Source organism: Mastomys coucha, unplaced genomic scaffold (assembly GCF_008632895.1).
Source record: "Mastomys coucha isolate ucsf_1 unplaced genomic scaffold, UCSF_Mcou_1 pScaffold20, whole genome shotgun sequence".
NCBI classification, from domain to species: domain Eukaryota; kingdom Metazoa; phylum Chordata; class Mammalia; order Rodentia; family Muridae; genus Mastomys; species Mastomys coucha.
Window position 1 is genome coordinate 113,490,956 of NW_022196903.1, and position 20,129 is coordinate 113,511,084.

At 45.2% G+C, this 20,129-nt stretch overlaps 1 long non-coding RNA gene across 1 annotated transcript; it reads right to left on the bottom strand.

Moving 5' to 3' along the window:
• Nucleotides 1–16,003: 16,003 nt before the first annotated feature.
• On the bottom strand, nt 16,004–18,256 carry LOC116098309. The gene is made up of 2 exons (XR_004121803.1): nt 17,593–18,256; nt 16,004–16,237 (listed from the first exon to the last, which is right to left on the bottom strand). It is a non-coding gene; the product is annotated as an uncharacterized LOC116098309 (long non-coding RNA).
• Between the last annotated feature and the right edge of the window lie 1,873 nt (nt 18,257–20,129).

Consider the following 20,129-nt stretch of genomic DNA (forward strand, 5'->3'; position numbering starts at 1 on the left):
AACCACATGGTGGCTCACAACCATCTGTAATGAGATCTGACGCCCTCTTCTGATGTGTCTGAAGACAGTGACAGCATACTCACATACATGAAATAAATAAGTCTTTTTTTTAAAAAAAACAACAAACAAACAACAAAACAAAAACAATAAGTACATAAGTACATACTAAAAAAATGAGGGACAAAAAAAGATAGGGACAAAGGATGATAATGTTATGCTTGGGTCAAAATAAAGAATATGGGCTAGGGAATCTCCTCTAAATTCACATACTGAGAGATTGTGACATTATAGTAACCTCTGCCCCAGTTTTTGGCATAGTATTCAGGGAACGGTAAGTGGGTCTCCCTAGAGCAGAAGTCCGTGCTTTGAAGTTTTCGTTGGGCAGCCCATTGCTGGGACATACTTCCCCTTTCAGTTTTAAGTGACACTGAACCTCACACACCCATTATTTTTCAGACAGGATTTCATGTAGCCCAAACTGTCCCCACACTCCCTCTCTACACTAGGAGGACCCTGACCATTTGGTCCCTTCTGCCTTCCCTCCCAAGTGCTAGGATTACAGGCGTGTATCACTGTGCCCAGTTTATGCTTTGTGCTTTGAAATGGGGCTTTCTGTGTAATAGGCTGGCTGAAGATCTTCCTGCCTCGGCCACTGGTGGGCTTGCTTGTGTACCATAGATCAAACTCAGAGCCTCAAACATGACAGGTGTTTTACCATTGAGCTACATGCCCACATTTTCTCTTTCAGTTGACCAAGTCTGACCCAGTTATGCCACCATGGCCGGTTTATGTGCTGCTTGGAATCAAAACTAGGGCCTCGTGCCTGCTAGGAGAGCATTCTAGCCATGGAGCCATATCCTGGCTCCTGCCTCCAAATCATTACAACTTTTCTTTCTGCCTTCTATCAGTGTAAGGGATTCCCCAGGAATTCACCAGATATTTATTGGGGGGGGTGGAGAAATACAGTTTTATTTGCTCAGGCTTTTCAACAGAATAATATCAATTATTTTTCTCCACTGAAGTTTGCTTTGTTGCTAGGAAGCTCATAGGAAAAAGCAGTCTTCTTCCTCCTTCTCCTGCCCGCCCTCTCCCCTTCTCCCTCCCCCCTCCCCTTCCCCCTCCTTTTCCCCCTCCCCCTTCCCCCTCCCCTATCTTTCTAAGGTATTGAAACCAAGGATTTTATATATTTATTTGTCATACACACACACACACACACATGCACACACACGTGCACACACACACTGTTGCTGTCTTCAGACACACCAAAAGAGAGCATCAGGTCCCATTATAGATGGTTATCAGCCACCATGTGGTTGCTGGGAATTGAACTCAGGACCTCTGGAAGAGCAGTCAGTGCCCTTAACCCCTGAACAATCTCTCCAGCCCCCAGAAAAGTCATTTTGATTTTTCTTTATTTTTAAATTTTTTTACTACAGTTGAAAGGGTTTTTTTTGTTTGTTTGTTTGTTTTTGGGGTTTTTGTTTTGTTTTGGTTTTTGGTTTTGTTTTTTTTTTTTTTTTTTTTTTTGGTTTTTCGAGACAGGGTTTCTCTGTGTAGCCCTGAGTGTCCTGGAACTCACTCTGTAGAGCAGGCTGGGCTCGAACTCAGAAATCCACCTGTCTCTGCCTCCCAAGTGCTGGGATTAAAGGCGTGCGCCACTACTGCCAGGCTGGAAAGTTTATCTCATCACCTAGGGCAGAAAACAAAACAAAACAAACAAACAAACAAAAAAAAACAAAAACAAAAAAATCCAACCCCTCCTGGTTCTCTATAGTTGTTGCTGAAACAGAAGTCAACCGAGCTTCCCTTGGAGCTCTGCTTCCTGTTTCTAGGTCACTAAACCCCACTCCAGGAGCTGCAGGTGGTGCCCAGTGTGAGCACTTACCTAGATGCTTGAAGCCCTGGGTTTCATTGGGCAGAAGGACATGCTGGAAGGTGGGGGGAGTTCTAAACCCTACTAGAAAGACACTCTTTTACCTTCCTCCAGAAAGACACTCTCCTGTTTGCATCCTGCTATCTGATACTAGAGATAATGGTGGGGAATCCTGAAGCTAAAAACTAAGATGTGGCAAGTCATTACTCTCAGGGGAATCTTGCCGGTGCTCAATTCATGCCCACTAGCTCTGGTTCTACATTCCTCTCGGCGGTCGCCGGCCACCGATGAGGACTTGGCACTTTCCTCTTGTCCTGCAAAGACGTATTTCACAGGTGTGCTTCTTGTAAATTTACACATATACATGAGTTTGCACTCTCAGGGAGCTGCACAGACCAAGGACCCAGAAGCAGCTATTCTGCACACTTCAGCTCTCTGGCACCACCTTCTGCATCTCTGAGGATGTTCCCAGCATTTTCAGAATAGGTTGTTGGGTACTGGGCCTCTGATGTTCCCTGTCCCTATTCTTTTTGTAGGGGTTATTTTTCTTCTCTTTTCCTCCTCCTCCTCCTCCTCTTCCTCTTCCTCCTCTTCCTCCTCCTTCTCTTCTTCCTCTCTCTCTCTCTCTCTCTCTCTCTCTCTCTCTCTCTCTCTCTCTCTCTCTTTCTCTCTTCCAAGACACAGTTTCTTTGTGTAGCTTTGGCTGCCCAAGAACTTGCTCTATAGACCAGGCTGGTCTCACACTCAGAGATCAGCCTGCCTGTGCCTCCCAAGTGCCGCTGGGATTTCAGGCATTTACCACAACTGCCAGCTCTTATTTCTTCTTTTATCTTGACGGAAAAAATTCTTTTTTAACTATTTATTTATTTATTTTATGAATATGAGTACTCTGTGGCTGTACAGATGGTTATAAGCCACCATGTGGTTTCTGGGATTTGAACTCAGGACCTTCAGAAGAGCAGTCAGTGCTCTCACCCACTGAGCCATCTCATCAGACCAGGAAAAAACACTTTAAGGGTCTTCACATATACTAGGCAAATATTTTGTCTCTGATCTAAGCTTTTAGACGGGAGCATGTCTTTTGTTTATTCTGGTTTTATTTTGTGTGAGACAAGATCCTTCTCTTAGCCCCAGCCGGCCTGGAGCTCACTGTGTAATTATCAGGAGTTTAATGCTCATCAATCCTCCTACCTCAACTTTCCAAATGCTGGGGTAATGGGCTGGCTTCTGACCGTGTTTTCTACTTCCTGTGATCTGCACGACTCTGTAGCATTCAGCTGAGAAATCATTCAACACATTTTTTTTTTCTTCAGACAGACAGTCCTAGTTGTCCTGGAACTCACTCTGTAGATCAGTCTGGCCTCAATACAGAGATCTGCCTGCTTCTGCTGTGATTAAAGAACTGTGCCAACTCTGCCTGGCATCAATACACACCCTGTAATAAAGGAAGCTACATTGAATCTGTATTATATGAGTCCCTGTCTCCTCCACCGTCCACTCGTCTAAGGCTGTCTTCTCCTGCTTAAGCAGGAATGGTCCAGACTGAAACCGTAGCTTGGTGGCTAAGCGCTTGCCTAACTAACGCTCAAAGCTCTGAATCAAACTTCAGAATGGACAAAAAGAAAATGAAGAAGGAAAAGAACACAACTATACCCCATTTCGGCTTCTCTTTTACTGGCCTGCACAATTGCACCCACTCATCCGCCAGGGTTACCGTAGGCACCTTGAACAAATGGCTCCCTCAAGGCTACATTAACCTACCTTCTGCTTTGCGGGGGAAGAACAATGGTTTTAAAGCCCCAGTACATGCGCCGAGTGCCACAAAACAGCACCAGCGCTCAAGCCCTGGACAGACTTTCTGAAAACCTTCTTTGTCTAGGTCCACTGGTCCAGGCTGTAAACCCAGTAAGAGAGCCCAGTCGTGCCACTTAACGTGCAATCACTGCGGCATCTCAGCGGCGGCTCTCGATTTCCAGACATCGATGCTGGGCACTGATGCAAGTCGGAGTTGCTGGTTTAGGGTTTCGCAGCCATGTTATCTAAGGACCGGCTGCTTGGGATTTGATCAGGGCTGGTTTGGGAGAGGGGCAGACTCCAGCTTCTCCCCAGAACAGACTGCTCTTTGAGCTCTGCCGGTCTCGGGACTGGAGATGGAAGAAGGAAAACAAAAATCCTCACTGTATGTGGTTTTCTGGAATTTAGCTTGGCCCTGGAGAGGGAAAATTAGAGGACATTGCTCTCAGACTCCCTACGCCCTCTGCAGGCAGTAAATCCCACTAAAGCTTTGTCAAGAGTGACAAGAGAATGAGACAAAAGTTCCCACCCTCTCAACAGAGGCAGAGAGGCTGGGAGGCTGGGATTGCATTCCTAGGGAAACAGTAAGATGCCGAGCGAAACCCTCAGGTTTGACAAGGTTTGTGTTGTTCTGAAGTATGGGGATGGAATTCATGGCCTCCTACATACCAGGCAAGAGCTCCATCACTGAGCCACTCCCCAGTCCCAGAAGTCCCATGTAAAGTCAGTTTGCAAGCCCCCGGTGAAACAGGACATTGTCATCTGGCTAAGGTGTGAAGAAAGGAGGTAGCTTTTGCTCCCATTTTGATTCCCTCATCCATATGCCGCATACACAGTGTGCGTGTGTCGGCAGGGTGTGGGGTCGCTGGCAGTGGAGGGTGCTCAGTAGGTGTTGAGGATAAGCAGACCTCCCAGAGCAGCGCTTCTCAACCTTCCTTGTGCTGCGACAACAGTCCCTCCTGTTGTGGTGACCAGTGGCCCCCCCTTCAACCACAAATTTATTTTTGTTCCTACTTTATAACTGTCAGTTTGCTACTGTTACGAATTGTAAGGCAAGTAGTTTTGGAGATAGAGGTTTGTCAAGGTGACTACCTACCTTACCCACGGGTTAAGAACCATTCCAGGGCCGGGAGCAGCCAAGATCATTCTCTCTTGAGGATTCTGCCATTCTTCCTGGTGTCTTACTTTCAGAGGGCTGTCAGGGCAGAGTAATGAGAGATACCTATGCTGGGCCCTTGTGCTCTATCATCCTGTGTCTTTAAAAAACAAAACAAAACAAAACAGGGGGCTGGAGAGATGGCTCAGCGGGTAAGAGCACTGACTGTTCTTCCAAAGGTCCTGAGTTCAAATCCCAGCAACCACATGGTGGCTCACAACCACCTGTAATGAGATCTGATGCCCTCTTTTCGTGTGTCTGAAGACAGCTACTGTGTACTCATTTATAATAATAAATAAATCTCTGGGCCAGAGCGAGTGCTGTTGACTGGAGCTAGCAGAGGTCCTAAATTCAATTCCCAATAACCACATGAAGGCTCACAACCATCTGTGCAGCTACAGTGTTTACTCATATATGTAAAATAAATAAATAAGTAAATAAATCTTTAAAAACAAAACAAGCAGAATCTCCCTATGTATTCCTAGCACTTAACACTTACTCTCCAGCCCACACTAGCTTCAAACTTGCAGAAATCCTTCTCCTGCCTCTGTCTCTCCATAACAGGGATTATAGGTGTGTGCCTCTATTTCTGACTACTCCTTCAGAGGATGTAAAGTGATCTTAGAAATGACCGGTCAGCCCTGTATTATTTTTCTCACATGGGTTGCCTGCCTGTTTGCTCTGTGTTTTTAGGATATTGCCCCAGATGGTCTCAAACCCACTATGTAACTAAGGCTGGACTTGTCCCTGACTCTGCTGCCTCTACCTGCTAAGTGCTGTGGTTACAGGTGTGTGCCACCATGCCCAGCTGATGTGAGGTGCCACTGTGATGTACTGCCTTGCCACACATCCCAAGAGGTAAGACCGACAACAGACTGGAATCTCCAAAACAGAGCCCTGACCAAACTGTTTTCTTTGTAGGTTGATTATTGCAGACATTTGCTATAGCAACAGAAAGATGACTAACTCATGTGTGTGTTTGTGTGTGTGTGTATGCACACATGCATGAGAGTGTGTGTTGGCCCAGTGGATAGAAACACTTGCCTCTGAAGCCTGATGACTTGATTTTAATCTTCAGAACTCACAGTCCATAGAACCAACCCCCAAAATGTGTTCTCTGCATGCACACATACACATGTATGTCTGTACTTTCTCATAGACATATATCATACAGAGAGAGGAGAGGAGAATATTTGTTTTTAAATCAAAGTTCTGATGGCTCAGCAGCATTTGCTGTTCTCACAGAGGACTTGAGTTCAGTTTCCAGCACCCACATGGTGGCTCACAATCATCATCCATCAGTAACTCCAGTTCCAGTTCTCTTCTGACCTCTGAAGATATCACACACATGTAGGAATATACATACATGCAGGCAAACACACACATAAAGAATGTGTGTGTGGGCTGGAGGGATGGCTCAGTGGTTAAGAGCACTGACTGCTTTTCCAGAGGTCCTGAGTTCAAATCCCAGCAACCACATGGTGGCTCACAACCATCCGTAATGAGATCTGATGCCCTCTTCTGGGGCGTCTGAAGACAGCTACAGTGTACTTACATATAATAAATAAATAAATCTTTATGACTGAGTCAGAGACCTGCAGAACGTCCAGGAGGAAGAAGGATGGCTTCAAGATTTCCCTTCCAGAAGCTTTCAGGCAGGTTTCCTCCGAAGCTCCTGTGCCTGAACCACAGTGTAGACTTACTCTGGAATCAGCCACTGACAAGGCAGCCGCAATCACTAGCCCTCAGGGACCAAAATGTCTTAACCTTCAAATATTTGCTGACACTTCTCTTTACTGAAATAAAAATTAAGGATGACTATGAAAAAAAAAAAAAAGAATGTGTGTGTGTGGGGGGGGTTTAATGTCCCAGATAAAAACTCTCAGGAACATCAGTACTAGGAAAAGAGAGAAAAGCTGGGCAGTGGTGGCGCACACCTTTAATCCCAGCACTTGGGAGGCAGAGGCAGGTGGACTTCTGAGTTCGAAGCCAGCCTGGTCTACAGAGTGAGTTCCAGGACAGCCAGGGCTACACTGGGCCAGGGAGCAGTCTAGGATGCAGACAGAGCCAGGGTCCACATCCATACCCAGAAGGCGATGGCAACAGTCTCAAGGAGCCTGTGCTTGGGAGGTGAGCCCTGGGGACCAGGTGAGTCGAACCTGCAGTGGAGAATGGCCAGGTGTCTGAGAGACAACTGGGCAGGCTGCCTTTGGCAGAAATATAGAATTTCTCAGATGAGAATGAAATGTGCTCCAGGAAACAAGAAGAAATGGTCTAGCAGAAGGAGAGTTTCACGCACACAGTTGTTTTTCAAGGGAAGGAGTTTATGGCTTTGCCTTAAACTAGGAAGGAGAGTGTGGTTGTTAGCACAGAGAATGGGACTCTTTCCACAGAAGCTATCCGGAGCTGATCTGCGAAGGAACACAACAGATGCAGGGCTGGAGGGGCCAACACTCTAATCTAAGCAAAGTGCTCCAGACAGATCAGTCTAGACTGATTACGGAGCCTGAAGCCAAAAGAAATCTTATAAAAATGCTTATGTGATCATACAGGCTCATTCAGATTCTAGGTCCCCCATTTAATATTTAATTGTCTCTCTAAATGTCAAGGCAAGATTGACAATTAAAAGGCTCCGAGACAATCAGCACAGTCATATTAAAGTTGTAGGTAATTTAAGATTAGCACTTCTATTGCTGAATGCTGACTGATTGGTGGATGTGACAATGAGGAGCCCAGAGTGAAACAGGATATCACAAAGCCAGCACGAGACCAACACTGGGACATGATCAGTGCAGTTAACCACAGCAGAAGGAAGTCACAGACTCAAGGATCCTGGACAAAATGTATATTGGACCAGTGTCTTGTTTACTACCACTAAATGTGAATGTATAATTACCTAAAACATAGAGACAAATGAGCTGAGTTATCAAACACAATAGAATATATATTTAGCCAGACAAAAAAACAGTTAGTCATCAACATGAAATTCCTGCACCATAATAATCTAGTATCTAGTTTTAATTAGGTCTATTAACATGTGAATAAAATACAACTTGTGTGTGTGTGGGTCTTGTATCTGTTTTGCTGGAGATGAGCTTGGAACCTCTTAGATGCTAGACAAGTGCTGTACCTTGAGCTAGACTTCAGCTCCAAAGTTCCAGTGCTGGGGATTGAATTCCGGACCTTATACAAAGGAGTATCTGGCACACTTTAAGAGCAAGTGGGGGGGGAGGGTGGAGAGAGAGAGAAAGAGAGAGAGAGAGAGAGAGAGAGAGAGAGAGAGAGAGAGAGAGAGACTATGTCAGCCAGAAACAAGACAAGATGCCAAGAAAGTCAGTACATGGAGAGAATCATAGATACCACTGGAAGATCAGCATCCTTGAAGGCCACAGAGGCACAGAAGGAAGGCCACGGAGGCACGGAAGGAAGGCCACAGAGGCACGGAAGGAAGGCCACGGAGGCACGGAAGGAAGGCCACGGAGGCACGGAAGGAAGGCCACGGAGGCCAGGCCTCTGTGTTTCTTAGACTGGTCTTCATCCATCCACTCTTGGATGTGCTGTTCATCCCAAAGCACAAGTGTACCGTCTCCAAAGTGAGGAACAGCCTATCCACAATCAAGTGGCTATGCTATGACGTCACTCAGATATCAAGTGATTAATGGCTCCTGAAGTCCAGAGCGTACTCACAGCTGCTGTCCGCGGGGCTAATTTGAACCTAAGCCACCAACCCAGTCAAGAAGCAGAAAATTGCTGGGCGGTGGTAGCGCACGCCTTTAATCCCAGCACTTGGGAGGCAGAGGCAGGCAGATTTCTGAGTTCGAGGCCAGTCTGGTCTACAGAGTGAGGTCCAGGACAGCCAGGACTACACAGAGAAACCCTGTCTCAAAAAAAAAAAAAAAAAAAAAAAACAAAACAAAAAACAAAAACAAAACAAAAAAACAACAACAACAAAAAAGCAGAAAATTTCCGTTTTTGTCCGTAAAACAATGTTTTCATATGGAGATTTAACACTCTTTTAAAACATTTTCTTTGCAGGGCCTCCTTTCAAATGGCAGCCAACTCCTCCCTCCAGTTCTATCCTTTCTCCTGGCGCCCCACATTTGGCCTCCTCTGGATTCATTTTGGCCCTGTGCCCTTCCTACTCAGGAAGTCAGTGGGCCAGATAAAGCCAACTTCAAGTTGCTGCAATCACAGACAGACTTTACTGGCTACCAATCCAACTCAGTAAATCCTGTTCCTGGTGGGGTGTGGCCCAGTAGTAGAATACTTGCCTAGCACAAGACATCTCCGTCACCTACTCTGAGCCCTAGAGAACATCTCAGAAGACAGGGCAGCAAAAACCTGAGAGCCAGAGGATGGGGAGGAGCGCCATGAAAAGCTGTCTTGTCCACAGGCCCAGGCTATTGCACTCCCAGACTCATAACAGCTGTGGTTGCCTGCACAAGATGAGGCTGTCAATATTCCACCTTGGATGCAGGGATTGGCTGGGGGAGCAGCTCAGGAGGCCCCATCTCTCCCCGAGAAGCTCTTGGTAGTTAATGCTTGCTGTGGATAGAAGAGTATTTCCTTTAGTGGTGCTGGCATTGCTAAGTCACCCATGTTCCAGGAAATAACCCAACCTATGCTCATACAAACAACCCTAATTAAACTCAGTGGGTCACCAAAAGAAACAGTCGGGTGTTGTGGTGTATACCTTTAATACCAATACTTGGGAGGCAGACGTAGGCAGTTATCTCAGAGCTTAAGGCCAGTCTGGGTAATATAATGAAACCCTGCCTCAAAAAACAAAATGAACAAAAAGCCCGACAACCAAACCAAACAAAATAGACTTTCATAGTAAGATGGGGACTAGTTGGAAAGAACAGGGGAGTTCATGGCTTAGTGGTTAAGAGACTGGTTGCTCCTGCAGAAACCCTGGGGTCCAGTCTCAGCACCAATAAGATGGCTTATAGCCATCCCTAACACTCTAGTTCCAGGAGATTCTGTGCTCAGACACAAATGCAGGCAAAACACTCACACATGATATAAAACTAATACATCTAATAGTAATAATTTTACCAGACAGTGGTGGTGCATGCCTTTAATACCTGTGCTTAGGAGGCAGAGGCAGGTAGAACTCTGTGAGGTCCAGGCCAGTCTGGGCTACACAGAAAACCCTGTCTTGCAAAACCACAAAAAAGAAAGAAAATAAGAAGGAAGGAAAGAAAGGAAGAAAGAGAGAAAGGAAGGAAGGAAGAAAGGGAGGAAGGAAGGGAGGAAGGAAGAGAGAGAGAAAGAAAAGGGGGATCAGCAAGAGAGGGGGATGGGGTGGGTGTGAAAATAACTCAAATACATTATATCCATGTAGGAACTGACAGACTCTGCCCACAGAACACCAGCCCCTCCAGATGTAGGCAGCTGAGCTCTATCCTAGAGTAAAAAGCCCAAACTCAGGACTTGAAGTTCCATCAATCCCACACTGGAAAGCTTCTGTCCCTCTTCCCCAAAGAAACCCTGAATAAACTCTGTCATCTGTGTTCTGTTGCTTCTTGCCCACCCCCCTCGAGGCAGCCACCCTCCTGGGTCTCTCCTCCCAATGTAGCTCTTGCTTGAGGTTTCTCATGCCCTGTGACTTTGTGGGTTTCCTTGGTCCCCGATTGCCAGGATCGCTTTCCCCATCAGGGCTCTAACACTTACAATATGTCATGGAGAGCGAGGCCCATCATAAAAGGCTTCAGATTGATCTTGTCAGGGCCTGAGAGCAGAGGTAATTTTCTGCCAACACACAGCTTTAACTCTTGGAGGTTTCCAGTATGATGAAGCAAAGAGCCAAACTTGTGTCTTGCTTTGAGTCTCTTTCAGGATGTCTCTGCAAACTTGAACCTTTTTCTTGATAATCCATTTGTCCATTTCTTCATTAAAAAATTAATTTATTTTTATTTCATGTGTATGTGTGGGTGCCTGCATATATGTGTGTGTACCATAGCATGTGCATGCCTCATGTCCTCAGAGGACAGAGGAAGGCAACTGATTCCCTGGAACTGAAGTTGTAAGCAGTTATGGATCAAGTTGGTGCTGGACCAAGCTTGAGTCCTCTGGGAGAGCAGCTGGTGGTCTTCACCACTCAGGCATCTCTCCAGTCTCTAAATTCCTCCCTTTTATCTTCTGTCCTTTCTGTCATTCACACCCACCCTTCTCTGCCTCTGGAAGGGACCTTGGGCTCAGGGTCTGTGCTGGTCTGGATTGCTGGCATTACTATACAAGCAACCTTAGTCTATCCCATTCATAGACAGTGAGGTTACCCCACTGGTAGGCACTAGAATGGCATTTCCTGTTAGCCCCAACTTCTGGACACATTATAAAGTCATAATCGACCTGTTTAGACTTTTGGAAATGTTTTTTTCTCATGTTGAGAAAGTAAAGGCAGGACATCACCAAATGTTAGCCAAATGTTCTACCACATTACTGCCCCATACCACCTTAGGAACTCTGACTTGAAGATTCAAATGTAGAGTTCTGATTTCCTACTTGGGAATTAATTGCCTGTCTGCATCACCTGCATTTGCATCCCTGGTCCATTCAGACATGTGCTGGCCAATTTTATGTCAACTTGACACAGGCTAGTGTCATCCGAGTGGAGGGAACCCCAGCAGAGAAAATGCCTCTATAAGACTGGGCTGCAGGCAAGCCTATAGAACATTCTCTTAATTAGTGATGGATGGGGGAGGGCCCAGACATTGTGGGTGGTGCCATCCCTGGGCTAGTGTTCCTAGGTTTCATAAGAAAGCAGGTGGAGCAAGCCATGGAGAGCAATCAGTAAGCAGCATCGCTCGGTGCCCTCTGCATCAGCTCCTCCCTCTAAGTTCTTGCCCTATTTGAGTTCATGTCCTGACTTCCTCCACTGATAGATTATGGATGTGAAAGTGTAAGCCAAATAAACTCTTTCTTCCCAACTTATTTTGGGTTATCGTGTTTTACCACAGCAACAATAACCCTAATTAAGACAAGGGACCACTTTGTAATGCAGGGAAGAAGAAAGAGGAGGTGCTGTTGGGGGAAAACTGTAACTTTATTAATGCCCCGCCTCTTTTTAATACATAACTCAGAAGAATGGAAGGACATTTTTTTTAAAAGATTTATTTATTTATTATATGTAAGTACACTGTAGCTGTCTTCAGATGCACCAGAAGAGGGCATCAGATCTCATTTCGGGTGGTTGTGAGCCCCCATGTGGTTGCTGGGATTTGAACTCATGACCTTCCAAAGAGCAGTCAGTGCTCTTCCCCGCTGAGCCATCTCACCAACCCCATGGAAGGACATTTTTACTACATCTCTGAAGTTGAATATGAGCATGCACTCATGGAAAAGCCAGTTCCTCCTCTTGTTTCTCTCCTTCTTATAATAAAGCATTATAACAGGCAATTAATTCCCAAGTAGGGATTGCTTGTTACATTTTTTTTTTTTTGTTACTAAGCTCTGACAAGGAAATGCAATATGGTCCATTTGATATTCCTTCTTGCCTGAGATGTCCAATAACCTGAACTTGAAACCTAAGTTGATACAATGTTTCTGCTGCAATTCTATATTGGATGTTTGGTGTACATACAGAATCCAGTCCATAGTATGTATCAACTTTTCTCAGAACCCATTTACAGCCCTCTAAAGCTACTGACATCTGTCTTTTGTAGTCCATTTGTCAGCCATTTATCAGTCCTTCCTCCTGGGAGATCTGTCAGTTTCTGGCAGGTTTTCTAGTCCTTATTGTCATTTTGTGTCTGCATAGGTGTAAGATGGATCTGTGTAGATTAGTCCAGCTTTATATTGCCGTAGCAACTCCATATATAGCTCTCTTGCATCCAAGTTGTCTTAGTTAGCTTTTGTCTTAGGTAGGGTTTCATTACTATGAAGTGACAACATGACCAAGGCAAACCACCCCCCCCCCTTTTTTTTTTTTTTTTGATTTTCGAGACAGGGTTTCTCTGTGTAGCCCTGGCTGTCCTGGAACTCACTCTGTAGACCAGGCTGGCCTCAAACTCAGAAATCTGCCTGCCTCTGCCTTCCAAGTGCTGGGATTAAAGGCGTGTGATGCCTGGCCAAGGCAACTCTTACAGAGGAAAACATTTAATTTGGGGCTGGCTTACAGACGTTCAGTCGATCATCATCACCACGGCGGGGAAACATAGCAGCCTGCAGGCAGACATGGAGCTGAGAGTTCTACATCTTGATCTGCAGGCAGTGGAAGGAGACTGTGTTCTACACTGAGTGGAGCTTGAGCATAGGAGACCTCAGAGCCCTGCCCCCACAGTGACACACTTCCTCCAACAAGGCCACTCTTCCTAATAGCTCCACTCCCATGGGCCAAGCATTCGAACCCATGAGTCTGGGGGCCATGCCTATTCAAACCATCACAGCAGTCTATTGCTGAGACAACAACACCTCGACCCAGAGCAGCTTCTGAGTTTATCTCAGTTTACTTACGTTTCAACACCACAGTCTGCATTCCAAGAAGTCAAGTAAGGAGCCTGGAGGCAGGAAGTGGGCGGAGGCTGTAGAGGGTCCTGCTTACTGCCTTGCTCCTTGTGGTTGCTCAGTCTGCTTTTTTATACAACCCAGAACCATCTGCCCGAGAGTAGCAGCACCCACCATGGGCTGAGCCCTACCATAGGAACCACTAATCAAGAAAATGCCCACAGACTTGCCTACAGACCAATTTGATGGAGGTATTTTTTTCTCAGTGGAGGCTCCTCTTCCTCAAGGTTTATATCAAGTTGACAAAACCCAACCAGAACGTATATGGCCACTATTATTTTTTTGTCCAGACCAATCTCTACCTTGTTCTGTAGCCAAGGGTGGCCTTGAATGTCTAATCTTCCTGACTTCACCCCTGATCAGAATACCGGTTACTGTTTATGTAATTCTCAAGATCCAACCCAGGGCTTCAAAGCACTGTTACATAGCACTGTATCAACTGGGCAGTACACGGTGGGTATGTTAGATTTTAAGTTCATTTTGTGTCCTTTAGTCATGGGTTAACACTAATTAATGTCTCACTGAGAAGTAGTCAATGCCCAAGCAGGATTTCTTAGTTATTTGCTCAGTACCTTGTTGCTTCTAGAAGCCATTCACAGGGACTTGCTACTCTAAGTTCCTTGTAGACTTGCCCAACAGAGAGTTATTTTCCTCCTGCAGATTTTCCTGCTCACCCTCCTCTTCTGCTCCTAGTACCCCTTCTTCCCCCCTTCCTACTCCTCTCTACCACACTCTGGTCTCCCCTCCTTCCTCCTACTTTTCTGAGATGAGGCTCACTGCATTACCCTACTTGGCCTCAAACTCTTGAACTCGAGCAGCTCTTCCCTCTTCGGCCATCCACTACAGACACAGGCCACTAACTACCCAGCTTCCTGGGCAAGCTGACTGGTTCCCATTTAGCAGGTTCAATTAGTAATGCCTAAAGGGCAGATTTATACACTTCTGGGTTAATAGTGCTTGGTAGGGAGGCATTCCCATTTAGCAACACTAACCATTATTCATAAAATAACTACATAAAGGAGACAGAGCTGTTTTATTCAAAGTATGTCCAAGATCCCAGTTTTCAGCCAGGGAGATGGCCAAGTTGATGAAAACACTTGTCACCAAGCCTGATAACTTAAATTGGATAACTCAAACACTCATGGTAAAAACAAACAAACAAACAAAATAAACAAAACAAAGCAAACTGCCCTCTGGCCTTTATGCATACAAAATGGCATATGTGCCCATATACACATTCTCCCCCCCACACACACACACACAATAAAAGAATAAAATCTGACCGTTTATCCAAGTGTTTGCTGTAATCCTATCACCTGTTGCCCATCCACACCTTCCAATACAACCTCTACCCTCTTAAGGTTCTGCCAGCAGGCTGTGGAGTCACCATATTCAGGGTTCCTTGTCATACAAGCTTCTTCCTAGCTTGGCTAATCCACCTACACACTGCATCCAACTCCACATTTCTAGATGTGGATAGAGCAGTGAGCCTCGGCCTTTAAATCGATGGATAACGTTGCCTTTTGGCACTTTCAGATAGGGTTTCTCCATCTTTGCTTCTAGCTTCTTGGGATGCTGTAGTGTTTGGGAAGCAATGGGGGATCCTCCCATCCTTTGGTCGTATTACATCAACATTTATTGTTGTTGTTGTTGTTATTATTGTGTGTGTGTGTGCTACAGCAAGATTCCTTCTCACTGCTACCTACCCACCAAGGGAATCTGGGTCACTGAAGCTCCCGATTGCTTCTGAGGTTAGTGAGGGTGTGGGCTTGCCCTGAGGGTGGGACCCACAGTCTCAATCTGTGGTAGTTTGGATGATAATGGCCCCCACTGGTTCACATATTTGAATGGTTAGTTCTTAGGGAGTAGGCACTATTTGGGAAGGATTAGCAAATGGAGCTTTGGTGGAGTAGGTTTGGTCTTGTTGGAGGAAGCCTGTCAACTCAGTCTCTCCCCCACTCTCCCTCCCCTTCCCCCTTACTGATCAGGATGTAGAGCTCTCAGTTATTTCTTCAGCACATGTCTGCCTGCCTGCTACCATGCTCCCCATGATAATAATGGTCTAATCTCTGAAACTGTAAGTCCCCAGTTAAGCACTGTGTTTTTTAAAGATTTTTTTTTTATTATATTTAAGTACACTGTAGCTGTCTTCAGACACACCAGAAGAGAGCATTAGATCTCATTACAGATGGTTGTGAGCCACCATGTGGTTGCTGGGATTTGAACTCAGGACCTTCAGAAGAGCAGTCAGTGCTCTTAACCACTGAGCCATCTTCCAGCCCCTAAGCACTTTCTTTTATGAGAGTTGCCTTGGTCATGGTGTCTCTCCACAGCAATAGAACAGTGACTAAGGCACCATCTCACCCAGAAGTCTTTCTTTTTGTTCTTTCAAGACAGTCTATGGCTGGGCGGTGGTGGTGCACATCTTCGATTCCAGCACTTGGGAGGCAGAGGCAGGCAGATTTCTAGGTTCGCGGCCAGCCTGGTCTACAGAGTGAGTTACAGGGTAGCCAGGTCTACACAGAGAAACCCTGTCTAGAAAAATAAATAAATAAATAATAAATAAATAAATAAATAAATAAATAAGACAGTCTATGTTGCCAAGGCTGGCCTTGAATTCACAGGCTCAAACAATGTGGCCTCAGTCTTACAAGTATTTGGGAGACTACAGGTATGTAGTGCCACATGTAGCTTATATTTATTTCTCTCTATTTTTAAGTAAAATGAAACCTTCCCAAGTGAACTGTCTTTAAATGGGCCGCCGAGATGGTTAAGTACAAGAGTCTGCTGTGAAGCTTGATGATCCCAGGTCAATGGTGGGGACCCACTTCAGGAAGGAGATACTCAATTTCAGAAACTTATCCTCTGACTTCCACACACCAACATGGGGAAATGTGACATACAATCTAAAAGACACAAAGAAACACACACACCATAAACCTTTCATAATTGAATTAAAGGGGGTTCCTACAATTTCTTGTCTGTTGCGTTGTCTGCTCTGCTTGTCCTGCCCCTCCCCAACTCTGGTTTTCCAGGCCTGCACGTGTACTGTCCATCTGTTTCTACACTCAGCCTCTGATTGTGAAATTTCTTTAAGATTCAGTTCAAGCAGAACACCTTACGCCATCTGCTGATTGTACCGTGCATACCCATAGTACTTTTCTCCACAGTTGAATTTGTCCTATGTTTACCTTCCCACCAAACCTTGGAGTATAAAGACTGTGACTCTGGGGCTGGCGAGATGGTTCAGCAGTTAAGAGCACTGACTGCTCTTCTGGAGGTCCTGAGTTCAAATCCCAGCAACTACATGGTGGCTCACAACCATCCATAATGAGATCTGACGCCCTCTTCTGGTGTATCTGAAGACAGCTACAGTGTACTTATGTATAATAATAAATAAATCTTTGGGCCAGAGCGAGCAGAGACTGAGCAAGCGAAGTTGACCAGAGCAGACTTGACTGGAGCAAGCAGAAATCCTAAAAAATAAAAAATTCAATTCCCAACAACCACATGAAGGCTCACAACTATCTGTACAACTACAGTGTACTCATATACATTAAATAAATAAATCTTTAAAAACAAAAGGGGGGACTGGGCAATGGTGGTGCATGCCTTTATTCCCAGCACTTGGGAGGCAGAGGCAGGTGGATTTCTGAGTTCGAGGCCAGCCTGGTCTTCAGAGTGAGTACCAGGACAGCCAGGGCTATACAGAGAAACCCTGTCTCAAACCACCACCACCCCCCAAAAAAAGAATGTGTGTGTGTGTCTGTCTTTGTGTATATGTCTGTGTGTGTGCATGTGTGTATCTGTGTGTCTGTGTGTGTATACGTATGTATCTCTGTATGTATGTGTGTGTCTGTATGTCTGTCTGTGTGTCTGTCTGGTCTGGACTTCACTAGACCACGATGAACTCACAGTGATCTACCTGCCATCTTGTAATAGGCTTGGTAGAAATGAAGGTATTCTAAATACCTACCAAACTATTGAAACAATGGTATTAATATTAAATATTAAACAGAAATGTTCCTTGTGCTGAAAGTAGGAAAGGGGAAGGAACTTGTCTCTCACACAGTTCTTTTGTTTTGTTTTGTTTTGGTTTCTCGAGACAGGGTTTCTTTGTGTAGCCCTGGCTGTCCTAGAACTCACTCTGTAGACCAGGCTGGCCTCAAACTCAGAAATCTGCCTTTCTCTGTGCTGGGATTAAAGGCGTGCACCACGACTGCCCAGCTTCTCACACAGTTCTAACAACTTGTCAGCTCACCTTATGGGAAGAGACTGAAGCCCAGACAATAGTAGGCCAGCAGTGGGCGGGACCACACTTTGAATGGGTCTGTTTAGATGTAAATGTCCTTGGCCATCTATTTATAAACTGTGACTCACTTCAGGACCCCTAAGATGGACTTAGGAGGCTCCATGGGTCTTTAGCTCTTTCTTAGTATGATTACATACTTGAATAAACCTCCTGTTACGTGGGAATTGACTAGGGTGACATGGAAATAAAGAGGAGAATGACCTCCACAGACAGCTTGTCCCCTAATCAGAACAAAGAAGAGTAGTGGTCTGTCCAAGGGGGTAAGGACTGTGTGCCCAGGTGCAGCAAGCTTGAGTTTTAGAGGGCAGAAAAGGGAGCTTTGGGGCAGAAGTTTCCATACGCAGAGCTTTCCCCTGCAGCCTACAAGTCGTAATCAATGGGAGATTGGTATGTTCATCTTCTCTTCATCTTAAATCCGGAAGAAGCTGTTACCAGCACGTTAACGCTCCTTTCGGGAAGTTCTCGGGTCATGAGCCCTTCATCTCCTTTCTGCTTTCCACTTTTTTTTTTCTTTAAGTCCGCCATGCATGATTCAACTACGTCTGTTACAAGCAGACAGGCAGAAACCCCTCCCCCAGTCCGTCAGCATCTCGCAGCCCAATCAGCATCTTCATCTTCGGTCTCTGGAGGCGGGAGTTCCGATGTAACAGGAAGTTGGAGAGAGGTGTGTCTATTAGCAGGAGGTTGGAGAGAGGCGTGGCTATTTGTGGCAAACCAAGGTCCTCCACTCTTGGCTGGAGGAGGGTCCTGCTTTCCACTCTTATTTTGGCCTTTTAATTGGCTTATTGAGCTTGGGGCACAGGTTATGATCTCCAAGTTCAGTAACTTAAGGATTAAAGGTGTGTACCACCACAACCAGCAAGATCTCTCAATGACTCTGGAGGTGCCGTCTTAGTGAGACTGGGTGGTCTGCTAACCTCTGGGGATTCATTTCTCTCTGCTCTTCCTGGATCTAGGGTTACAGAGTGTTGCCAGCATGGCTTTCACATGTTGCTAGGGATCTGAATGTGGGTCCTCATACTTAGACTGTGGACACTTTACCAAGTGAGCTATCTTTCCCAAACCCACAGATTATAAATGCAATCTAGTTTTAGTATGCCCTTCCACAGTAACTTAAATAGAAAATGTTGGTGTTTTTCTAAGGCTTCTAAAATGTTTTATTGGCATATGTTAACAATACACTGTATACATTCACATTAAGTAGTTTGGTCATATTCACTCTTTGTTATCCTTTTGATGGGGTCCTCTCATGCCTTCCTCTTCCCAATTCACTTCCCCTCTACTTTCACATTGTGTGTGTGTGTGTGTGTGTGTGTGTGTGTGTGTGTGTGTGTGTGTGTGTGAAGTTCATCTGAGTTGTCTACTGAAGCACAGGTGAGAGTTTGTTTATAGGATGGACACCTTATCAGTGGGAACTGGAAGAAAAAAAACTCAAAACAAAAGATCTTTCATTTCCTTGGTTAGGTTTATTCCAATTTGTTTTGTTTTTACGGTGACTGTAAAACACCACCATATGTATGGTGTGTATTTTTGTGCACATATGTCTAGAATTGTAATGTCCTCTTGATAGATTGTTCTTTAATCAGTATGAAGTGACTTTTTATCTCCCCAAAGTAGTTTTGCTTTAGTTTTTGGGGTTTGGTTTTTTCAGCTAGTAGGTTAGGGAATGTTACTTGTTTCCAAGTTTGATTTGCTTGAGACACCCTTTCCAGCCTCTTATTGTGAGACAGTATCTACCTTTGATGGTGAGATGTGTTTGTGTCTCTTGGAAACAGCAAATGGACAGATCCTGCTTTTCATCCAGTTTGCTAGTTGGTGTCTTATGATTGGAAACCATTAGTCTTCAGATGTATTACTGAAAGGTGTATATGACTTATTGTAATTTTTTAGTGTTTGGTGTTTTCCAAATTCATATTTGTTTAGCTATCATTGTAGAATCTAAAGCCTCTTAGATGTGTCAATGATTCGCTTCAGTCCAACCCTTTCCATATCCACTACAGATCTGGTTTAGTGGCCATCAATCCCTTACTCTGCTTTTACTGTAGGATGTTCTTTTTCCATGGACTACAACAGCTAGTTTTCCTGGGTAGACTTGTTAAGTTTAAACTAGGCCCCTAAGTTGGCAGTGCTGGTGCAATGTCCCAAACAGGACTCTGACCGGGTAAACAGACAGAAGCCTCAACTCAGCACTCCTCATGAACCTTGCAGCCCCAACTACCTTAACTACGCCTAACAGCCTGCGGAGACCCCCACCCTGCTACCATATAAAATCTGCCTGCTTTCCTACCAAGCTGCTGTCCTCTATTCCTGGAGACAGATTGGCAGTTTGTTCCCCCAACAAACTTTTCTGTCTACTCATTGAGTAGCCCAGGGTAGAGGTTTCACTGAACCCTCCCTTACAATACTAATATGGGTTGGCAAGTATTGTCTTAACAATCCTGAAATACAGCCGGGCGGTGGTGGCGCACGCCTTTAATCCCAGCACT